At 46.3% G+C, this 22,689-nt stretch overlaps 1 non-coding gene across 1 annotated transcript; it reads left to right on the forward strand.

The window, feature by feature from the left end:
* The first annotated feature begins 19,862 nt into the window (after positions 1 to 19,862).
* Positions 19,863 to 19,965, forward strand: LOC132664016 (U6 spliceosomal RNA). The gene has a single exon (XR_009603387.1). It is a non-coding gene; the product is annotated as a U6 spliceosomal RNA (small nuclear RNA).
* Positions 19,966 to 22,689: the final 2,724 nt, after the last annotated feature.

Consider the following 22,689-nt stretch of genomic DNA (forward strand, 5'->3'; position numbering starts at 1 on the left):
ATCAATATCTGTATCTACATCTGTATCTATATCTGTATCTATATCTGTGTCTATATCTGCATCTGCATCTATATCTGTATCTGTATTTATACCTGTATCTGTATCTATATCAAATCTGTATCTGTATCTGTACCTGTATCTGTATCTATATCTATATATATGTCTGTATCTGTATCTCTATCTGTATCTATATGTGTCTATATCTGCATCTATATCTATATTGATATCTGTATCTAAATACCTGTACCTGTATCTATATCTGCATCTGTATCTGTACCTGTATCTATATCTGCATGTGTAGCTGTATCTACATCTGTCTCTGTATCTATATCAATATCTGTATCTGTATCTACATCTGTATCTATATCTGTATCTATATCTGTATCTATATCTGTATCTACATCTGTATCTATATCTGTATCTACATCTGTATCTATATCTGTATCTATATCTGTGTCTGCATCTGTATCTGTATCTATATCTGTATCTGTATATATACCTGTATCTGTATCTATATCTGTATATGTATCTATATCTGTACCTTTATCTGTACCTGTATCTATATCTGCATCTGTAGCTATATCTACATCTGTCTCTGTATCTATATCAATATCTGTATCTACATCTGTATCTCTATCTGTATCTCTATCTGTATCTATATCTGTGTCTATATCTGCATCCGTATCTATATCTATATCTGTATCTGTATTTATACCTGTATCTGTATCTATATCAAATCTGTATCTGTATCTGTACCTGTATCTGTATCTATATCTATATACATGTCTGTATCTGTATCTCTATCTGTATCTACATGTGTCTATATCTGCATCTATATCTATATTGATATCTGTATCTAAATACCTGTACCTGTATCTATATCTATATCTATATCATCTATATCTGTATCTACATCAATATCGGTATCTATCTCTATCTACCTATATAGATTTTTTTTTTCCTGGAACAAGCCAGACATAACTTACTGGGGCAAATTTGTGCCTGGAACTCGTGGGGGTGTGATGGTCCTGGAGGTCCCTCGCCAAACCACGAAGCAAACCCGCTCCCCCGAGCAGGCATTTCCCGGGGCTTCCTTCCCAGGGCCTAGCGGCCCCCAGACACGACGCTCCCCGCAGGAAAAGACTGTAAGTCAGGAAATATTCAAGTAAGTTTGCAGCCGCCAAATTGGGAGAGAAGAGACTGCTGTCATCACGGCCCTCGTTTAAAACATTTTTTTTCTTAATGGAAAGTCTTCACCTCTCCTTTTTTGGTCACTTGAGCTCTTTTGCTGGTGGTTTAAAAATGTCCTTTCTTCCGTGACATTATAGGGAAGGCGCTCTTGGAGCCGCGGTGTAGTTATAAATGACTCGCGCACAACTGGTTTTTATTTCCATTTTGTTTCACTGACTGAGAATGTAAATTGAACTTTGGTGCCATTGTTCTTTGTTCTCTCTCTCTCTTTGTGGAAATGTGTTCTGAATTAAAGCCCACGAATAAACCAGAGCGGTCCCAAATATTGCCCTTCAGCTTTTGAATAGCCCGCAGCCACGAACAGATAGAGAATGTGGTTTTATGAGCCCCAGATGGCACAGTGGGGGTCATGGACGTCCTTACGTGCGGAGGTCACGGGTTCAGTCCCCATCTGGAGCCGCCCCAGAGCCGCTCCGGATCTAAGGGGGTCAAGATGGGTCTTGCGGGGGGACACGCGGCCTTCTGCACCGCCCCGCGTGGCCTCCATTAGGCCCAGATCACCGTCCGCGCCGTCTGTCGCGAACGACTCTCCAGTCTCCTGCCTCCATACACTTGGTCCTTGCTGCCTCCTGGGCATTCGTTCCTGCCCTGATCACCGCTGGGGGACTCACTGCAGCCTCCCACTTGTCCCTGGAGCAAGCACGAAGGCTCCGAGGGGTATTTTCTTGTCCCCAGCGCCCCTCCCCCAATGCTGCAGTCCTTGCAGAGGGAATGACTAAAAGTTTCTGAGACCATTTTCCGCTTCTCTCCAGAGCAGACATAAATCTAGACACAGTGATGACATTTGGCTTTGCTTTAAAAAAAAAAAAAAAATTTAATGTTGATTTATTTTTGAGAGAGAGAGAGAGAGAGAGAGAGAGAGAGAGCAAGTGGGGGAGGGGCAGAGAGAGAGGGAGACACAGAGTCCGAAGCAGGCTCCAGGCTCCGAGCTGTCAGCACAGAGCCCGACGCGGGGCTTGAACCCACCAACCACGATATCATGACCCGAGTCGACGTCAGACGCTTAACCGACCGAGCTCCCCGGGCACCTCTGGTTTTGCCTCTTTGCAGAGCACTGATACGGTAAAAGTCATGATGGACTTGTGGCCATGTCATTAATTCGTGTACCTTTGCTTCCTTCCATTGTTTTAAATTAAATTTTTTAAAAATTATGGTAAAATGCACACGACACCCGGTACACAATCGATCCCAGCCGTGTTTAATTAAGCACACCGTTCTGGGCACCAAGGGCACTCACACGGCTGTGCGGTCACATCATCTACCCACAGAACCCTTCCTCTTGCAAAACTGAAACGCTGTCCCCCTCTCCTCCTCCCCCAGCCCCTGGCGACCTTAATTCACGGACGCTGGCTCGTCTTACAGGTATAAGCCACAGGGAGACCGTTCTCCCTCTTTCCCCAGCCTTCCGAGCCTGGCCCACCGAGGGTGCCTGGCTCATCCGTAACTTCTGCAGAAATCCAGATCTGGTCGCGGGGTTTTCCTGGCTGCCCGGGGGCTGGGGTCGTTGAGATCTGCCTGCGGGTGGGGCTGGACGGAGGGTCTGAAGAAAAAGCCCCCGGAAAGAAAAAAACCCTTTCCTTTAACACTAGTGAAGCTGGCATTTTGATCTCCGACTGTCTTATCCGTCCATCGGCTCAGAACTCGGGAAGAGAGAAGGGGTGTTCCTTGTGGGCCCCCGCCCCAGACCTCAAACAAGAGCTCGACGACGCATTTCAAATTATGGACACGTCTCCGACGACTTGCCCACGTGTCTCTGGAGACGCCTCAATTCTGCGTCCCGCTTGGGTCACGGGCCCGTCTTGGTGAGCCAGACGGAGCCCGCTCTCGTATCACCAGCTTCCGGAACCTTCCACTCTGCAGGAGACGAAACAAAACCCCAGGCCCGATTCTCCCAGAGCCCCGGTCACCGGGCAGGAATGCTGCCGGCCCTGGGGAGTCGCCACCAGGGACGTGATCGGGGGCTCACGTCGGAGAAGGCCTCCTCCTCCCTGCTGGCGTTGCTTCCCTCATTACTGTTTGAGTCTGAAATAACTCTGGACGTACGGAAGGGGCTCAGGACCGAGGCTTCCTCACCAGGTTCCTTCTAGGCTCAAGTGTCCGAGGCACCACGTCCGACTCCGGGAAACTCGCTGTCGACGACACTACGGACCCTCCGCGGATTTTTCTCCGGTTTTCCCAGCAATGCCCTTTTTCTGTTCCGGGTCCCACCTTGCACTGAGCCTTCAGGGCTCCCGAGTCTCCTCCGTGCGGAGGGCAGTTCCCGGGTCATCCCGGTCCCTCATGGCCTTGACCCACTTGGGAAGAGCGCTGGCCGGTTGTTCCCAGAGAACATCTCTACGCCGGGCTTGTCTGACGCTCGTCACAATCACGAGCAGCCAGGACACCACACAGCCTTTCTCCGCACAGCGCGCCTCTCGGGGTCACCGTGGGGGCCTGTCCGACCCTCGGAGAGGACGCCCCGGGTCCCCGGGGTCACGTTGTATGTCGGGGTCTCCACTGTGCAGGGTCAGTAGTAGAGGCGGGTATTGTGAGACGATACAAATATCCTGTTTCCCCTCCAACCTCTCTCCCCCGACCACTAACTTTCCCACCCGTCGGAGGACCCTGCCTGTAACAATCGTTACTTCAGTGTCTGCCTGAGGTTGGCTTTCGATGTCCCTCTCTCCTTGGGTCTCCGTCACCCGGGACCTCCCGCACCTCCTGACTTATTCAAGTCCGTGTTTCCACAGCCTGGAATCACAGGGATTCCTTTGACCCCGAGGGTTAGACCGCAGCACTCTCGCGCCTTCTGTGGCTCCATTCATTGTCCCCTTGTGTCCCCGCTCCGGGGCTCCGCCTCCCTCCTGGCGTGTGCAACCGACCGAAAATGCCTCGGGAACCGGAGGCGGCCTCTGTTGTGCGTCAGTCACCCTCCCCGTGGCTGCCCCCTGCGGAAGCCCCTGGGCTTTTTCTAATATCTTACTTAATAGAACATTCTACTCGCTTATCTTGATTTAATGATTAGATGCATTGGTCCTAAGCAGTTTGGCATTCATGGGAGGTTCTGCCTGGTCTTTGAGTCAATCAAACGCGTGCCTGGCAAATTGTAAGGGCTCATTCAACTCTAATCACTATTACCATTATTATTGTTATTCGTATCACTGGGGAGGGTACAGTGCAATTGTAAATAGGACACTTTATAGAGATGCAGAAATTCAGACAAATCAGTATCTATATAAAATTATTATATTACCTCGTCTTTACGTGTTAAGGGGACCATTTCCAAACAGTGCCTCTTTCCTTAAGTTTTTTAAAGAAATTAAATTAATTAACTTATTTTGAGAGAGAATGACAGGGTGCAAGTGAGGGAGCGCCCGAGGGAGAGAGAGAATTCCAAGCAGGCCTCCTGCCGTCACTACAGAGCCCGACACGGGGCTTGAACCCATGAAACCACGAGATCGTGACTTGAGTCAAAACCGAGAGGCGGACGCTCTACCAACCGAGCCACCTGGGCGCCCCCAAATGGTGTCTCTTGAAAACTGCTCCTCCGGGGCGCCTGGCTCGCCCAGTTGGTGGAGCAGGTGACTCGATCTCAGGGTCATGAGTTCAAGCCCCCTGCTGGGCACGAGGCCGACTTAAAAAAATGAACAAACAAATAAATACATAAGGTAATAAAAAAACTAAAGAGTGCTCCTCTACTCCCTGAACTAACTCCGTCACTAGGTCGGTTACTACTTTCAAATCTTAATAATAATTCGTCAATTACCTCCATCTGGCAGGATGAAGGATGATTTTTGTACTCGACGCTTTCCTGCACTTCAAAGGCTTTTAGACAAGAACGTGTCATTTCTTCGATGACAATAAGATGTTATTTAAAATATTTTATAGGGGCTCCTGGGTGGCTCAGTCAGTTGAGTGTCCGACTTCGGCTCAGGTCACCATCTCTCGGTCCATGAGTTCGAGCCCCACGTTGGGCTGTGAGCTGACAGCTCAGAGCCTGGAACCTGCTTCAGATCCTGTGTCTCTCTCTCTCTCTCTCTCTCTGCCCCACTCATGCTCTGTCTCTCTCTCTCTCTCTCTCAAAAATACAGAGACGTTAAAATAAATAAGTAAAATACTTTATACTGTCACCCTTGAACGCTGTTCCAAACGGAGTAGAAATCCCAGTTTGCTGCAAAGACACGATGCCTCTTCCTGCTCCTCACTTTGACACGCGAGGCCGGTGCCCCCGTGGGCTCGCACACTTGTTTGCTTCCACGTTAGAATGGCGTTAGAGAGATTATTTTGTTAGCTGGTAAAATACGCACAACTTGATTCATTGTTCGCCTTTTTGAAAATGGTCCCACCGGGAAAATGTGATCTGTTAAAATTTCCCCGAATCAGTCAAGAATTTTAATTTACTTAGGTTTTGGCTTTGCGAAACAGGATTGCTTAAGCGAACTCCCGCCGGACCTTGGCGCGCTGCGGGCCAGGCACTGGATTGAATTAAACAAGCCGGGTTTTCCTACCTAAGCGTAACTGTATAGGAGTAGAAGCGCTGCATTAGAAAAGCGTTTGCTCACCAGGCGATGTTAAAACCTTGAATGGATTTTTCACCTAAGTGGGCTTAATTCAGAAAACTCTTCCTACAGAAGTACACCTTGAGAGCACCGCCATTCAGGAAAACATGCAGAATGAGGCCGCGTAGCCCGGATTCCGTGGAGATGGAAGGACCCTAGGGGCTGTGAGCAGAGGGCCAGGGCCTCACCAATTCGGGGCCTGCAGCGAAGCTCATCTAAGTGCGTCCAGAACACCCCGGGGCACATCTCGAGGCTGTTTACTTGCTGGATGAGAGGTAAGGACCCTGCCCTGGGAGCAGGCTGGTAGGACGGGGTGAAGGGAAGATCGTGGGACTCTCCCCACTGAAGGGATTGGGACGTGCCACCCTCAGTCGGGCCACGTTGGCATTTTGATTATTTGGAGCTGAAGGAACTTGAGGACAGCAGAGGCAGGAAGGGCTCTCTGACCTCCTTTCCACCTAAAAGCAGGTCGTAAAACATCCTGTGGTAAAGGGCCCTCCCCGTACCGAGAAGAGAACATTCTTATCCCCTGAGACTGAGAGTCAACACTGATATGGATCTGCACAAACCTGATCCAGACAACCCTCACCTCCCATTAGTTTCCCCATGTATTTGTCTCCCACAGTTGGCCTCCTCTAGAAGCGTGTCTCCACCATTGGTTGCCCTTCATTGAATGTGGTATAGAAGTTCTCAGGCCTAACCATTTCTTGGGGGTTTTCATTTCATTTCTGAGGGGCCTCTCATACGGCTATGAAATAAACTTGTTTGTCCATTAATCTGGTTTTGTTTTTGTCCATTTAATTTGCCGAGCCCCGGGCACAGAACCTAAGAGGGTGCAGGAAAATGTGTTGTTGTTTTTTTTTTTCCTTCCCTGATACCATCCACGGACTCTCTTTTATTCACACGAGTAAAACTCAAGGAGCCCCAGAAGCTCAGGAAAACGAAGACTCTCTTTACTACAGAAGTTAAAAAAAAAAAAAAAAAATTACCTCTGTCAGTTTTGGTGGGGGAGCTTGAGATGTAGACCGGTGGTATGTTTGGTAAATTAGCCTTTGAGCTGATGAGCCTCTTTGAGAATCTTACGGAAGCCGTGGAAGGAAGTCGGCGGGTGTCATGAGAGTGGGTGATCCGTCCTGACGGTCTCCGAAGGTGTTTCTTGCTACCCCGTGGGAGGGCGGCAAGGAATGCTGGCCAGGGCATCACGGGGTGGGGAGGACCCAGGCCGACGCCTCAGGTGTGGATCTATGGCTCCGCTCCCCTTGGTGAGGGTCCCAGCTGGCAGTTCTTGCAAAACGTGAGGTGTCCTTGCAGTCCCTGAGGAGGGCTTCCCGGTCCCTTTCCGGAGAACTCCTACAAGCCAGGCTTAGCCTGCTCTAAACAACATTCTTCTTTTTAAACCGGACGGTTCCAAGAGCTCCTCCCGGTAGATGCGTGAGCGGAAATTGCGGCTCTGTCTTGTTTACCCATTCCCCAGACATCTGGCCAACTGTCCCGGTGTCTTCCTTGGTTTCCTCACACACAAAACTGGGGTAACAGTAGCAACTTTTGCGAACTGTTGTTGTGAGCAGATAAGCTAAAACGCGTAAGACTGAAAACTGCCCGCTACGTGGTGAGTGCTGTCTATGTAGCGTTAATTCAGTGATCTCTAACTAAATAACGCAGGGATCTCGAAGCTTCCCCGCCACCACCCCCACCCTCTGCCTGCTCTCGGGATCCATGAGTCACAGTAACGTCAACGTTATCTCTGGATGTTAATCTATTACCCTGTTGACATGCGTCATGGTTTATTTCGCTTAACGCCCTGGACAGACGTGTGAATCAGGCTAAACCACCCCGTTAGACACAGGGGAGACCAAACTCGGGTAACGTGCCTCAGATCAAACGACAGGGTGACTCGATGACATACAGACAGAATGCAAACCCTCACCTGCCCCAATCACAGAGTGGGAGGAGGTGTTTGCAGCACAGAGAACAAGGGAGAGATACCAGAATACAAAAGAAAGCTTACATATCCGTGAGGGAAGGTACATAACATGAACGGACAGTTCCTACAACAAACCCACACGGCCAATAAGTCTGTGATAAATGCTCGGTCTTACTGGGTATCGACAAGTGCAAATTCACCTGCTGACAAGTCTTACTGCTGCTATTATTTCTGATTCTTTGCACGTGTATGAGCTAAGACGCTTTGGGTAGCAAGGAACTGAAGGGGAGAAGAAACTTTTCATGCACCCTCTTAGGTTCCTGGGCTGCGGTTTGCAAATGAAATCAACCAAGACAAATTAACAGGACTAAAAGCACACCAACTGTAGTTGATGTTCATCTTATGTTTCCCGTGTCCGTGGAGGTTTTCATAGAAGTAAACACTTAGAGAGGTGGCTAGACCAGGAGCCTTACGCGTTAACAAAGGGTGATAAATGGTACGGACGCAGCTGGACAGAGGAAACAGGCTGGGCTTCTGGTGGCAGTAACGAAGGGAAGGTAACGCTGTGGGGAACGTAATGGGACGTAAGGGCTATTTAGTAAGGTCTATTGCTGCACACTCATGTGGGTGACCTCCATCTCTGGTCATAATGTCGCTCCTCCCTCGCTGGTGTGGTCAAGGGGACACCTTCACAAAGGGAAATTTGCGCCCCATTTTTCGGAAGAGAGGGGGGCTTTTCCTACACCTGCTGCTTCTCAATGGCCTTCAGCTCAAAATAATCCTTCTGCCAGGGTGGCGTATTTGGGGGGCCACGTTCCAATCCCCGCCAGGACATAATATCAGTCTAAAAACGACATGAGTACAGTGATTGTCCTCTTAGTGGGAAGAATATCCTGGACCCCCACCCCCACCCCCAGCACCTGGCCCCGTCATGATCCCTCCCCCAGGAGGGGCCATACTTCGGGCATCCAGTCTGGGTTCTAGGCGCTCCCCAGAAATGGGGACGGGCTGCTTGGCAGACATCTGGGGCCTCTGTCACTGTAGAGGATCCGTGTTTTTTCCTCTGTGAAGGTTTAGGACTCTCAGTTCTCTCCCGTGTTTGGGGTGGGAGTAGAGAACTCTGAGCCCCATCATCTTTAATCCAGCCTTGGCCGGAACATTTGGCTCGAGCAGAAGCATTTAATGAAAAACCCTGAGAAAGTGGGAATCGGCTGGAACAGTAAGATGATTCACCGAGCAAGCCTGTTCATCTACACGCGCTCTTTACCTCACTGGCATAAAGTTAAGCTCTGGCTAAGTCTTTGTGCTACGAAGCATAAGCATATGCTCGGAATATTGATAGTGTTGTTCCATCGGCTGTTTTCCTGTCGCCTGGGCGCCAGAGTGCGTTTGCCACGAGACTGGCCGAGTGTTTAGACTATTCGATACAGACGGCCGTGTTGGTTCGCTTCTAGTTGTAAACTGCATTTCTGATCGGAGGCTGGCTTCACTCACAACCGTGGTGACTCCATGTGATTAACTCAGCCTCTGTAAAGTGCCCTGTGGGTCCTCTTAAAACTGGAACCATCGCTCGAGGCACAGCCTTTTATGAATATCTACTTATAAGTAAATGACACAAATTTAACAGATTTTAACTCTGAAACACGATTCAGAAACTCGGTTTGTTACGATGTGTGAGGTTTCACGACGATGTGCTTTGCCATGGGTCTCCGAAACTCGTTTTCGGAGGTGTTCAACAGGCTTCTTCGATATGGCAACTCACGTCCCTGGTTTGGCAGAATTTCTGTGTATTAATTTTCGAGGATTGAGAGGTCTGGGTTATTTATCCATTTACCCATCAATTATCGCAGAATGTCCAACATCTAACTCATAGTTAAGCTTTTTGTTTATTTAACAATATATTTCTGTGGCGCCTGGCTGGCTCAGTTGGTGGGGCATGTGACTCTTATCTTGGGGTTGTGGATTTGAGCCCTATGTTGGGTGTAGAGATTATTTAAAAATAAAATCTTAGGGGCGCCTGGGTGGCTCAGCCGGTTACCAGACTGACTTCAGCTCAGGTCATGATCTCACCGTTCATGAGTTCGAGCCCCACATCGGGCTCTGTGCTGACAGCTCAGAGCCTGGATCCTGCTTCAGATTCTGTGTCTCCCTCTTTCTCTGTTCCTCCCCCACTCATGCTCTCTCTCTCTCTCTCTGCCCCTCCACCACTTGTGCTCTCTCTCTCTAATAAACTGAAAATAAAATTAAAAATGATCTTTTTTTAAGTTTATTTTTGAGAGAGACAGAGACAGAATGTGAGTAGGTTAGGGGCAGACAGAGAGGGAGACCCAGAATCCGAAGCAGGATGCAGCCCCTAAGCTGTCAGCACAGGCCCGACACGGGGCTCGAACTCACGAGCTGTGAGATCATGACCTGAGCCAAAGTAGGCTGCTCAACCGACTGAGCCTCCCAGGCACCCCAAAATTAAAAATAATCTTTAAAAAAGTTTGTTATTTTTTTTCTATGCCTTCCGTTAATTAGATATTCTACCTCCTAGAATGATTCTCTACTTTTCTTATATTAAAAAAATTTTTTTAAGTTTATTTCTTTATTTTGAGAGGGGCAGAGAGAGTGCAAGTGGGGGGAGGGGCAGAGAAAGAGAATCCCAAGCAGGCTCTGAGCTTCCAGGGCAGAGCGTGACAGGGGGTGGGGACTGGAACTCAAGAACTCATGAGATCGTGGCCTGAGCGGAAATCAAGAGTCCCAGGCTCAACCAACCCAGCGACTAGGCACCTCTACTCTTCTTATACTTCTTCCTGCATTTTCCATTTCTCCAGCCCCCGTAGCCCGATCTTCATCTTTCACTTCATCTTTCCCCTTACCTGCTGAACTTGTAAAAAATTTAATTGCAGGCTCTATCTGGCCTCTGACGATGATTCTCAATCCATGATGCAGAATTTTCAGTTTCTAATGGTATCCAACAGCAGGTGTGTGTGTGTGTGTGTGTGTGTGTGAGAGAGAGAGAGAGAGAGAGAGAGAGAGAGAGAGATTCTTTCCCGGAGTCAGGGCAATCTGTAGTCCTTTTTGTCCTCCTTTAAAAAATTTTTAAAGTTTATTGTTGAGAGAGAGAGAGAGACAGTGTGTGAGCAGAGGAGGAGCGGAGAGAGAGGGAGACACAGAATCCGAAGAAGGCTCCAGGCTCTGAGCTGTCAGCATGGAGCCTGACGCGGGGCTTGAACTCACGAACGGTGAGATCATGACCTGAGCCGAAGCCGGACGCTTAACCGACTGAGCCCCCCAGGTGCCTCAAGGGCGATTTGTAGTCCATTTTGGATCAGCCACGCGACAGGTGCAGGGCGCGTGGGACACAGGTGTCACGGGCAGGTCTGGGCGACACCCCGGCTGTGGGAACAGACACGGGGTAGTTTCTCTGGCTCTGTTTTCTCCTCTGTGAGTAGATTTTGTGGAGGTTTACGTGAGATGCAGCTTTGAGACAGGCCCCTGCCGGTGCCAAGATCCTGCCCCCTCCCCGGGTGATTTTAGGCTGAGTCTTGGGGAGAAACGCGAGCGGGACCCAATCGGGGCCGCCCTGGTGTGCGTGGAAAAGGAGCTGTGCATTCCGAACCCTCCCGGTGCAGAAGGTCTTCCCGAGATACTTGTAGAGCTTTGTGCGAGGCTCAACACAAGCCGTTCATCCCGGAGGCAGGAGCCTGCTCAGCACCCGGCTTCCGTGAAACCATCCGAGGCATGGCCGTGTGACTGTTTCCAAAACCACGGGAAGGAGGAGATCCCATCGGCCAGCTCTTTCGATGTGAAAGTGATTGTTTTCCTTCTCTTTTGACCAGACCCTGCTCCTGAAAAACAAACTTGCACATACAAACATGCCCCAAATCAGAAAACGGAACGTATCAGCTGCCGGAGAGCGGGGGACAGCCCAGTTTTACCCGCTCTTGTGCGACCGCAGACAGGGGTGGAATGCAGGACGCGGGCCGGTTTTGAACTCCTGGCCACAGGCGACGCAAAGGCAGTGAAGCTTGTCCCACGGGGACAAGGCGGTGGGGAGCCCCATCTCCGTCCGCGGGGAACCCAGAGCACGTCAGCCACGTTATCGGTGGCAGGTTACTTTGGAGCCAGTTTTTACCCATTTAATAAATACTGACGGGAGAACCCAGCTAGCGTCACTTGCGCTTCTGAGGGAAGAAGTTCAACGCGGATAAAACGCTCCAGGGTTAGTCTATCCTTGGCACGGAAGCCACCATCGCGGATGAAACGTTCTGGGCGCTGACAGGCGTGACGCAGAAACAAGAAGCTGAGGACGAAGGGACACGCTTCCTTCCGGGCACTCGGAACGCGTGCCCGCCTCCCGCAGCATCTCGGGCCCCGGTTCCGTCTGCAGTTAGCGGCTCCGACGAGGGGTGGGGGGTGCCAGCGCCCCACAACCTAATTTAAAATAATCAGGTCCAGATGCGGGTGCCAAAAAAAGAGGTTTGCACCATTCACCACCGTGGCCTGGATCATATTTCAAAAGTGTCAAATCAAAGCTGTCCCACCGAAGCGCCTGATTTCTTAACGAATTCCTTATGTATTTCATCTCTTGAATGCAGAAAAAGCGGGGTGTCCGCTGGGGAGAAGATTTCGGATTTACAGAAACAAAACCCGCGGGCGTGATCCTTCGTGACACACACCCCGTGTAGCCGATATCTCGCCGTGGAATTATTTGCCGCTTCGTTAAGATGCTTTCGTCTAAAAGCCACATCTGAGAGGCACTTAGAGAAGAGGGTGCGAGCACTGGAGGGAGATCCTGTTGAAATCTCCACATTTAAAGGCTTTGCAAAATGCTGACGTTCTGTCGCGTTGATCCAGGGCTATTAAGAGCAAACCTTGAAACCAAATCTTGTCATTTCTGTACGTTAGAGTGCTGGCCTCTTTCCTGAAGAAAGATTCCCACTAAGGGGTTGTTTCTGAGTTCTGACTCACTATTGTAGGTGCGTCTGGATACTGAATAAAGCAGGTTTTTTCTTTTCTTTTTCTTTTTTTTGAGCAGAGAAAAGAGGTACATACTCAAGGTGATTAGACGAGAAACACCTATCTGCAGGCAGACGGACGGACAGAGGACAGATGAGCAGACAATATAAGCAGAGAGTAGCGTCATCAGCTTTTGGAAAATCGCGATGTCCTACGTTCGGGCTCCCGGTTCAACGTGGTTTTGGCTCAGACACACGCAGCCTGGAGAAGTACTCTTGAGTATTCTTGTCCAAGGATGGAGGGAAGTGCCTCAGGACACTGAGTTAGACTCTGAAGACGCAGTGATCGTTAGAGTGCGCCCACCCTACGGTGCCCAGCAGTGGCTCTCGCAGCCATGGATTTCAAGCGGTTCTTTCCAACTTCCAAGTGCGGAATCTTAAACGGTACCTCTGGCTTCAGAACGAGCAAGTGTAACTGAATTCATTTATCCACCTCCTGCCCCCCCCCCCCCCCATCCAACCGAATAGCCTGGAAATAATTGGACAGAAACGGGCAACAGGACTCTGAAAATGGAAAAGAAGAAGGGGGACAGGGTCGGGGACCTCAGGTCTTCAGGTGTGGTGACCTGGTGAGGTCTTTGATCTCCCAGATGCCCCGCAGGGGTGCCAAAGTGGCCTGAAACCTGGCGGAGACAAACAAACAAGAAAGGCCGGGCGGAAGAACCGGAAAGGAGGAGCCCAACAGGGCCGAACCGGGGCTGCTTCCCAAGGGGACCTAGCAGGGGACCGGATTTGCCTTCAAAGCCTTGCTGGGCTGGCCCAACCCCCACTCGGCACCTGGGAACTGCTCCCCTTGGGAGGGGCGGCATCGCAGCTCTGAGCTCTCCACCCAGTGGCAGGAGACACCCCTCCCACCCAGTCCCGTGGTGGAAGGTGGCCAGCAGCACAGATGGCCCAGAGAAGCAACTCCTCCCCTTTCAGGCAGCTGCAGAGGGGCCGGGACTGATCCCCCAGAGCCCCCAGAGATGCCACAAGAATGAGGCCGACCCGTATAGCACCACAAGGGCTCTAGAAACTTACCGGTCACTGGGGCTACAACCCACGAAAGCAGGTCAGAACCAAACAGTAAATGTAAAAGGGGTCACTTGCCTGCTAAAATAGAAGATTTATGTAGCATTAAGAGGCCCCCTAACAAAGTAGCCAAAATGTCCATAAAACTTCGCTCATCATACCAAGAACCAGGAAAACTACCCTTTGAGAAAGAAAAACCAGGGGCACCTGGGGGTCTCAGTCGGTTTAGCATCCAACTTTGGCTCAGATCACGATCTCACGGCTTGTGCGTTCAAGCCCCGTGTCGGGCTCTGTGCCGGCAGCTCGGAGCTTGGAGCCTGCCTCGGTTTCTGTGTCTCCCTCTCTCTGCTCCTCCTCCTCTGCTCTCTCTGTCTCCCAAAAATATAAATGAAAAAATACAATTAAAAAAAGGGAAATAAAAATCAACAGATGTCAATACTGAAGTGAAAAAGTGTTGAAAGTGTTTGACAAGGATTTGAAAACAGTCGTAATTAAGAATGTTCAATAAACAATGACACATTCTCTTGAGACAAATTAAAAAATAAAAAAATTTCTGCAAAGAAACAGAAGTTATAAAAACTCACTGGATGGACTGAGTAGTAGAATGGAGATGACTTTGGATAGGATCCATGAACCTGAACACAGATCAATGAATTCATTCAATCTGAACAAAACCAAAAAGAAACAGACTGGAAAAAAAAAAGTAGTGTGGGGGATCTGTGAAACAGATGTCTAACTAAATATCCAAAATGGCCAACATTTATCATCCGAGTTCCAGAAAAAGAGAAGGAGGGTGTGGCTGAAAAGATACTCACAGAAACAATGGTTGACAACTTCCTAAATTTGGCAAGAGACATAAAACTACAGATTCAAGAAGCTGGGAGAAATCCAAATAGCATAAACCCAAAGAAATCCAAACAAAGACACGTCACTGCTAAACTTCTGAAAAACTAAACACAAAAATAAAACAAAATGAAACAAAACTTAGAAACAACCAGGGAGAGATGATGCTCTACCTGTACCGGAAGACTGAATTAATTATGCAGATTTGTCATCTGGAACCATCAAGCCAGAAGTTAGTGGCGCACTTTTCAAGAGATAAAAGAAAAGATCTGTCAGCCGCGAATCCTATATCTGGCAAAGCTATCCTTCAAGAATGGAGGGGAAATAGACTTCTCAGATGAAGGAAAATTAAAAGGATTTGGTGCGGGCAGACCTACCTCTAAAGATTGCTACAGGAAGCACCCTAAACCTTAAAAAAAAAAAAGGTTATGGATTGAATTGTGTCCCCCCACCCAAATTCATACATTGAAACCCAAGCCCCAAGGAGGTTGTATTTGGAGATAAGACCGTTAAGGAGGTAGCTAAGGTTAGGCAAGATTATAAGGATGGGGCCCTATTCTGATAGGATCGGTGGTCTTCATAAGAAGGGGAAGAGCCCCCAGGAGCGTGTGCACGTAGAAAACCGTGTGAGGACACAGAAGGTGACAGCCTACAAGCCAAGGAGACGGGCCTCAGGAGAAACTACGCCTGCCAACACCTCGCCCTGGACCTGCAGCCTCCGGGACTGGGAGGGACGGGCTGCTGATGAAGTGCCCAGGATCGTGGTGCGTGTCATGGCAGCTTGGGCAGACAAAGGCATAAAAATGACAACAGACAGAGGAGGGGACCTTCGGAGAGGAAGACAAGGACAACGGAATGAGAAGATACAGAGGCAAACGTAACAGACTGTTCTTCCCCTCTTGAGTTTCTTTAATTATACTTTATGTTTGAAGCCAAAATGATAACACGATCTGATGTGGTGTTCAATGCACGTAGTGGAAACGCTTAAGACGATTATTATTATTTTTTAAATTTTTTTTAACGTTTATTCATTTTTGAGACAGAGAGAGACAGAGCATGAACGGGGGAGGGTCAGAGAGAGAGGGAGACACAGAATCTGAAACAGGCTCCAGGTTCTGAGCAGTCAGCACAGAGCCCGACGTGGGGCTGGAACCCATGGACCACGAGCTCGTGACCTGAGCCGAAGTCGGACGCCTAACCGACTGAGCCACCCAGGTGCCCCTAAGACGATTATGTTTAAGAAGTGGGGAGGGTTGGGGATCTAAATGCAGGTAAAGCGTCTACACTCAGAGGGCAAAACACTGATAGCACAGGTAGTGGTACCAGGTCACAGGTGGGACGACAGTAAAGTTATGCCAAGTGGTAAGTAAAAAAATATTGTATATAAAGAAGAATCCAGTACTAAAAACTGTTCAGGTAACTAACAAGAAAGGAAGCCCCCCCACCCCAGGAAAAAAAAAAGACAAAGAAAACCAAAGGAATGAAAAAAGAAGATACGTATAAAACAAAATATTAAAATGGCAGACTTGGGGCACTTGGGTGGCTCAGTCGGTTGAGCGGCCGACTTCGGCTCAGGTCATGATCTCGTGGTCCGTGAGTTCGAGCCCCGCGTCGGGCTCTGGGCTGACAGCTGGGAGCCTGGAGCCTATTTCGGATTCTGTGTCTCCCTCTCTCTCTCTGCCCCTCCCCTCCTCGTGCTCTGTCTCTCTCTGTCTCAGAAAAAAATAAAAAAGTGTTTAAAATGGCAGACTTAAACTCTAATGTATCAATGACTATTTTAAATATTAGTGGTATAAATATACCAACTAAAACACAGAGATTAGGGCATCCGGGTGGCTCAGTTGGTTGAGTTCTGACTCTGGATTTCAGCCCAGGTCATGGTCTCATGGTTCATGAGTTCAAGCCCCACGTTGGGCTCCATGCTGGCAGTGCAGGGCCTGCTTGGGATTCTCTCTCTCTTTTACTCTCTCTCTGTCCCTCCCCTGCTCGTGCTATCTCGCTCTCTCTCAAAATAAATAAACTTAAAAGAAAAAAAGAAACTACTGTTAACAAAAAGACAGAGATCAATTATTCTTCAGTAAAGTTGGAAAAATGAAAAATGAAAAAAGGTAGAGATTGAGTGGGTAAGACACGTGATCCGCTCCCATGCAGTCTGGGAAAAATGACTTCAAAATAACGCCACTGATAAGCAGGGAAGAAAAGGATGGGAAAGCTGTATCACGGAAATACGAATTAGGAAGACAGAAAACACCAAGAGTGTTTATCATAACATCCAAGAAGGTAAGCTTCAGAGCAAAGAAAAGTTACTAGCAACAGGAGCCAGCTCACAGCGTTTGCTAGAACTCCCAGAGATAACACCCACAAGGCTGCAGAGGAACCAACAATGCCATGGCCCCCTGGGTCTGCCTGACATCACAGAACCGTCCACCCACCCACGGCAGGCCACACATCCCGTTTCGTGGACCACTCACCAAGAAGGCCATATCCTCAGTCAGACGGCAAACTTTAACCAATCAAAGAGAATTTTGAACTATACCGAGTACGTTTTCTACCCACAACAGAACCAGATTAGCAGTCGGTAAGTGAAAGACAAGAGAACAATCCCCAAATTCTCGGAAATTCAACAACACGCTTCTAAATAATCTGGGGGTTGAAGCAGGAGTCTCAAAGGAAATTTGAAAATAAAAATAAATGAATGAAGTTGAATGAAAATTGAAACGAAATTGAAAATACAACATATGGAGGCACCTGGGTGGCTCAGTTGGTTAAGCATCCAGCTTCTCTGTTCAGGTCATGATCTTGCGGTTCGTGAGTTCGAGCCCCACATCAGGCTCTGTGCTGACAGCTCAGAGCCTGGAACCTGCTTTGCATTCTGTGTCTCCCTCTCTATTTGCCCCTCCCCTGCTCACACTCTGTCTCTCTCTCAAAAATAAATAAACATTAAAAAAACAAATTAAAAAAATAAAACATATCAGTTTGTGGGGTTTAGCTAATATAGTGTTGTGTTGACATTTGAAAAGAGAAAAACTATTGATCAATAATCTAAGTTCCTAGCTCAAGAGCCCAGAAAAAGAAGAGAAAGGAGACAAACAACAACTAAAAGCAAGCAGAAAGAAATTTAAAAAAGAGCAGAAATCAATGAAAATCAAGACATGAAAATGAGAGAACGAAACAAAAACACGTTATTTGTCAAAAAAGTCAGTAACACTGACAAACCTCTAGCTCAACTGGCAAGGATAAAAAGAGAAGAGACAAACCATCAATGTCGAATGAAAGAAGGGCATCACAGAGGATCTTGCAGACATTGTAAATCATAAATTTGTCACAAATGTCAGATATTTGACAACTGAGAAGAAATGGACTAATTCCTTGGAAACCACAAAGTACCAAAACTCAGCAGGATGAAACAGATACGCGAATAGTCCCATAACCGTTAAAAAAGAGTCTATAATTAAAAGTTCCTGAAAAAGTTCCAGATGTTTTCAAATAGAGAATTTCTCCAGCATTCACGGAATTAACACCAGTCGTACAAAATCTCTGCCAGTGAAGAAAGGAGGTCCTCTCATTTGAGTCCCAACTCATTTTATGAGGTCGCTATTACCTTAACACCAAGGTACAACAGACAGTACATAAAAATAAAGCTGTACGTCAACACCTTTCGGGAGCTTAGGTGCATAAATCCTCAAGAAAATATTAGCAAACTGAATCCAGTGATGTTTTAAAACAATTGTACATCATGAGCAATTGGGGTTTGTTCCAAGGATGCAAGGCTAGTTCAACATCAAAATCAACCAATGCGGGAATGCAAACTGGTGCAGCTGCTCTGGGAAAACACTGTGGAGGTTCCTTGAGAAATTAAAATAGATCTACCCTATGACCCAGCAATAGCACTGCTAGGAATTTACCCAAGGGACACAGGAGTGCTGATGCACAGGGGCATTTGTACCCCAATGTTTATGGCAGCACTTTCAACAGTAGCCAAATTATGGAAAGAGCCTAAATGTCCATCAACTGACGAATGGATAAAGAAGATGCGATTTATATATACAATGGAATACTACTTGGCAATGAGAAAGAATGAAATCTGGCCTTTTGTAGCAACACAGATGGAACTGGAGAGTGTTGTGCTAAGTGAAATAAGTCATACAGAGAAAGACAGATACCATATGTTTTCACTCTTAGGTGGATCCTGAGAAACTTAACAGGAGACCATGGGGGAGGGGAAGGAAAAAAAAAGTTAGAGAGGGAGGGAGCCAAACCATAAGAGACTCTTAAAAACTGAGAATAAACTGAGGGTTGATGAGGGGGCGGGAGGGGGGAAGGGGGGCGATGGGCATTGAGGAGGGCACCTGTTGGGATGAGCACTGGGTGTTGTATGGAAACCAATTTGACAATAAATTATAATTAATAATAATAAAAAAAAGTCAACCAATATAACCCATCATATCAATGGGCCAAATCACTTGCATGTCTATTTCTTTGTCTTGATGTCTGCTTTCCAGAGGACCTGAACTTTATTCATTTGCTAAGGGCTATGTACCAAAACCCCATAGCAACTTAAGTTGATAAATGTAATAGTGACACTTTAGATGGATTTTCTTTACGATTAGTTACAAGGTAAGGACGCCCAGTGGCACTGCCAGTGTTTAATGCACTGTTGTGGAGATCCTAGACAATGCCATAACAAAAGAAAAGGAAAAAGAGGTATAATGAACATCTACCTAGAAAAATCAGAAGAACCATCAAACTACAGTTGACTTTTTTTTTTTTTAACGATTATTTATTTTTGAGAGAGACAGAGCACGAGCAGAGGAGGGGCAGAGAGAGAGGGAGACACAGATTTCGAAGCAGGCTCCAGGCTCTGAGCCATCAGCACAGAGACCCATGCAGGGCTTGAACCCATGAACCGTGAGATCATGATCTGAGCCAAAGTCAGATGCTTAACCGACTGAGCCACCCACGTGCCCCAAACTACAGTTGACTCTTGAACAACATGAGGGTTAGAGACACTGACACCCACGTAGTACAAAATCCCCATACAACTTTGGACTCCCCAGAAATTTAACTACTAATAGCTTACCACTGACCAGAAACCTTATTGATAACGTAGTTGATGAACACATATTTTGTATATTATGGGTATCATATACTGCATTTTGACCATAAAGTAAGCTAGAGAAAACGTTATTAGGAAAATCATAAGAAAAAAATCTACATACAAGCGGACCCATGTAGTTCAAACCCATGTTGTTCAAGGGGCAACTGTATTAGAACACATACAGGACTTCAGCAAGTTTTCCAGACCATACACTAAAATTGAAATGATACACAGAAGATTAGCATCGCCCCTGTGCAAGGATATGACATGAAAATTTGTGAAGTATATCATATTGTTAAAAAAATTTTTTACTGTTTATGTATTTTTGACGGAGAGAGAGAGAGACAGAGAGAGACAGAGACAGAGCATGAGGGGGGGAGGGGCAGAGAGAGAGGGAGACATAGAATCCGAAGCAGGCTCCAGGCTCCGAGCTGTCAGCCCAGAGCCCAACGGGGGCTCAAACTCATGGACAGTGAGATCATGACCTGAGCTGAAGTCGGATGCTCAACCGACTGAGCCACCCAGGCGCCCCACATATTTTTATTAAGGAGGGCCCTTGTAATGAGCACTGGGTGTTGTATGAAAGTGTTGAATCACTAAATTCTACACTTGAAACTAGTATTACAGTGTATGTTAACTAACTGGAATTTAAAGAAAAACTTGGGGAAAAAAAGGAAAAAAAAATATCAATGGTCTTTTTCTCTGCTAGCAGTAACCAACTATTAAATATAATAAAAGACGCAAATTACAATGACTACAAGTATGAAATATCTAGGAATTGGCCAAGAATCCAAAATCCTTCTATGTGGAAACAAAAACGCTAATAAAGGAGACTGAAGATCTCACTAAATACAAAGACATCCCACGCTCTTAGATAGGAACATTTGATATTATAAGATGGTTGATTCTTTTTAGTTTAACCTATGAATGAAATGCAGTATCAGTTGAAATTCCAGCTGGATTTCTTTTAAAGGAACTCAAGGAAGTTAATCGAAAAATACATACAGAGACAGATCTATGAATAGTGAAGTCAATTTTAGAGAAAACAAAGGGAGGGTGTGTCCTGCCAGATAATGGGATGTGGTAAAGGGTGTTTTATTTTATTTTATTTTTTTTTTAATTTTTTTAAAATGTTTTTTTATTTATTTTTGAGACAGAGACAGAGCATGAGTGGGGGAGGGGCAGAGAGAGAGGGAGACACAGAATCTGAATCAGGAACTTCTGAACCAGACACAGAATCTGAACCAGACACAGAATCTGAACCAGGAACTTCTAGAAAAATAACCCAGGGAAAGTGGGTAATTCAAATAGAAAAACAGGGAAATAAATATACGAAATATATATACGAAATATTTTCAAAATAGGAGATCCTAATTGCAGTTTCAGGTTGATAAATGAGGAAATAGGGGCATGATATTATTTAGACACGTTTTATTCCAGAAGAACAAAGGGGGAACATTTTAAAAAGTGGTTGCCTCTTGAGAGCGTGGCTGAGCGTGGGGACAGTTGGGGTGGACATTTTTCACTACAATTTGATCTTCTAACCATGTGCATGCTTCATTTTGTTGATATTTTTAAATTTTAAAAGAAAAGGAATTAATGACAAATAGCCTCAGCCACATCTTTCAAAAAGTTAAAGGAAATGTCTCACTCAGGAGTCACCCAGACAAAAAATGCTGTATAAAAATGAAAATCAACTCATAATAGACCAGAAGCCTAAATATGTGGCTAAGCCACAAAACTTCTAGGAGAAAGGAGAAAATCTTTTAAATCACTACTCACAGCAACCTCTGCCTGTCTTCACATGGCCTTCTCCTCAGGAGGGGTCATCTCCTTTCGCCTCTTAGAGGACACTTGTGATGGCTTTTAGGGCCCACGATTATAATTCATGGTAATCTCAGCTTAAAATCCTTAATCACAGCTGCACAGATCTCTTCTTCCAGATAAGGTAACATTTCCAAGTTCCAAGAATTAGGACTTGCTTGCTTGCTAAACACAATTAAATGCTACAGTTTTTTAATGGATGTCTTAGAATTTCCTAGAGTGTCATTTGCAAATAAATTTTTTTTTTTTTCCAATTTGATGTTTTACCCCCTTATTTCACAGGCTAGATTCTCCAGGAAAATCGTTAAATATAATTTAGGACTTTTTCTGTCCATGTTCATGAGGAAAACTATATGTAGTTTTCTCTTCATGTAATTTGTCTGGCTTTAGTAGCATAGGTACCAAACAGGATGAACTGAGAGGTGCTCTCACCTCCTTTCTTTCTGAAAGAAATTTGTGACTGATTGGTATTAGTTGTTCTTTAAATGTTTGATAGAATTTACTGGATCTGGACATTTTTGTGGGAAGATCTGAAAATACTAATTCAACGTTACATTTCTATTCAGATTTTCTACTTCTGAATGAGTTTGTTTTGATAATTTGTGTCTTTCTTGGAATTTGTTCATGTCATTCAAGTTGTCTACTTTGTCGGCATAAGCTTGTAATATTCTCTTACAATCTTTCTGATTTCTGTCGGAATGGTAGCCATGTTGCCCCTCTAAGTTCTGATTTTGGTAACTTGTGTCTTCTGTTACTCTCTTGGCCAGTCCAACAAGTACTTGCCAATAGTTTCATTAATTTTCTCTATTTTTCTGTTTTCTATTCATTGATTTCTTCTCTTTCTTTCTTTCCTTCGGGCTCAGTTTGCTCTTCTTTTCCCACTTTCCCAAGGTGGAAATTGAAGTTATTAATTGGAAACCTTTCTTCTTTTCTAATCCAGGAGTTTAAAGCTACAAATTTCCTTCTAACCACTGCTTTAGCTGTGTCACATAAATTTTGCTGTTACATGTATTCAGTTCAGAACATTTAAGAAGCTTCCTTTGTGATTCTCCTTTGATCCATGAGTTATTTAGATATTTGGGGTTCTTCCGGTTTTCTTTCTTTAAAAAAAAATTTTTTTTTTAACGTTTATTTATTTTTGAGACAGAGAGAGACAGAGCATGAACAGGGGAGGGGCAGAGAGAGAGGGAGACACAG

This window comes from Panthera onca, chromosome D4 (assembly GCF_046562875.1).
Source record: "Panthera onca isolate mPanOnc1 chromosome D4, mPanOnc1 haplotype 2, whole genome shotgun sequence".
NCBI lineage: Eukaryota > Metazoa > Chordata > Mammalia > Carnivora > Felidae > Panthera > Panthera onca.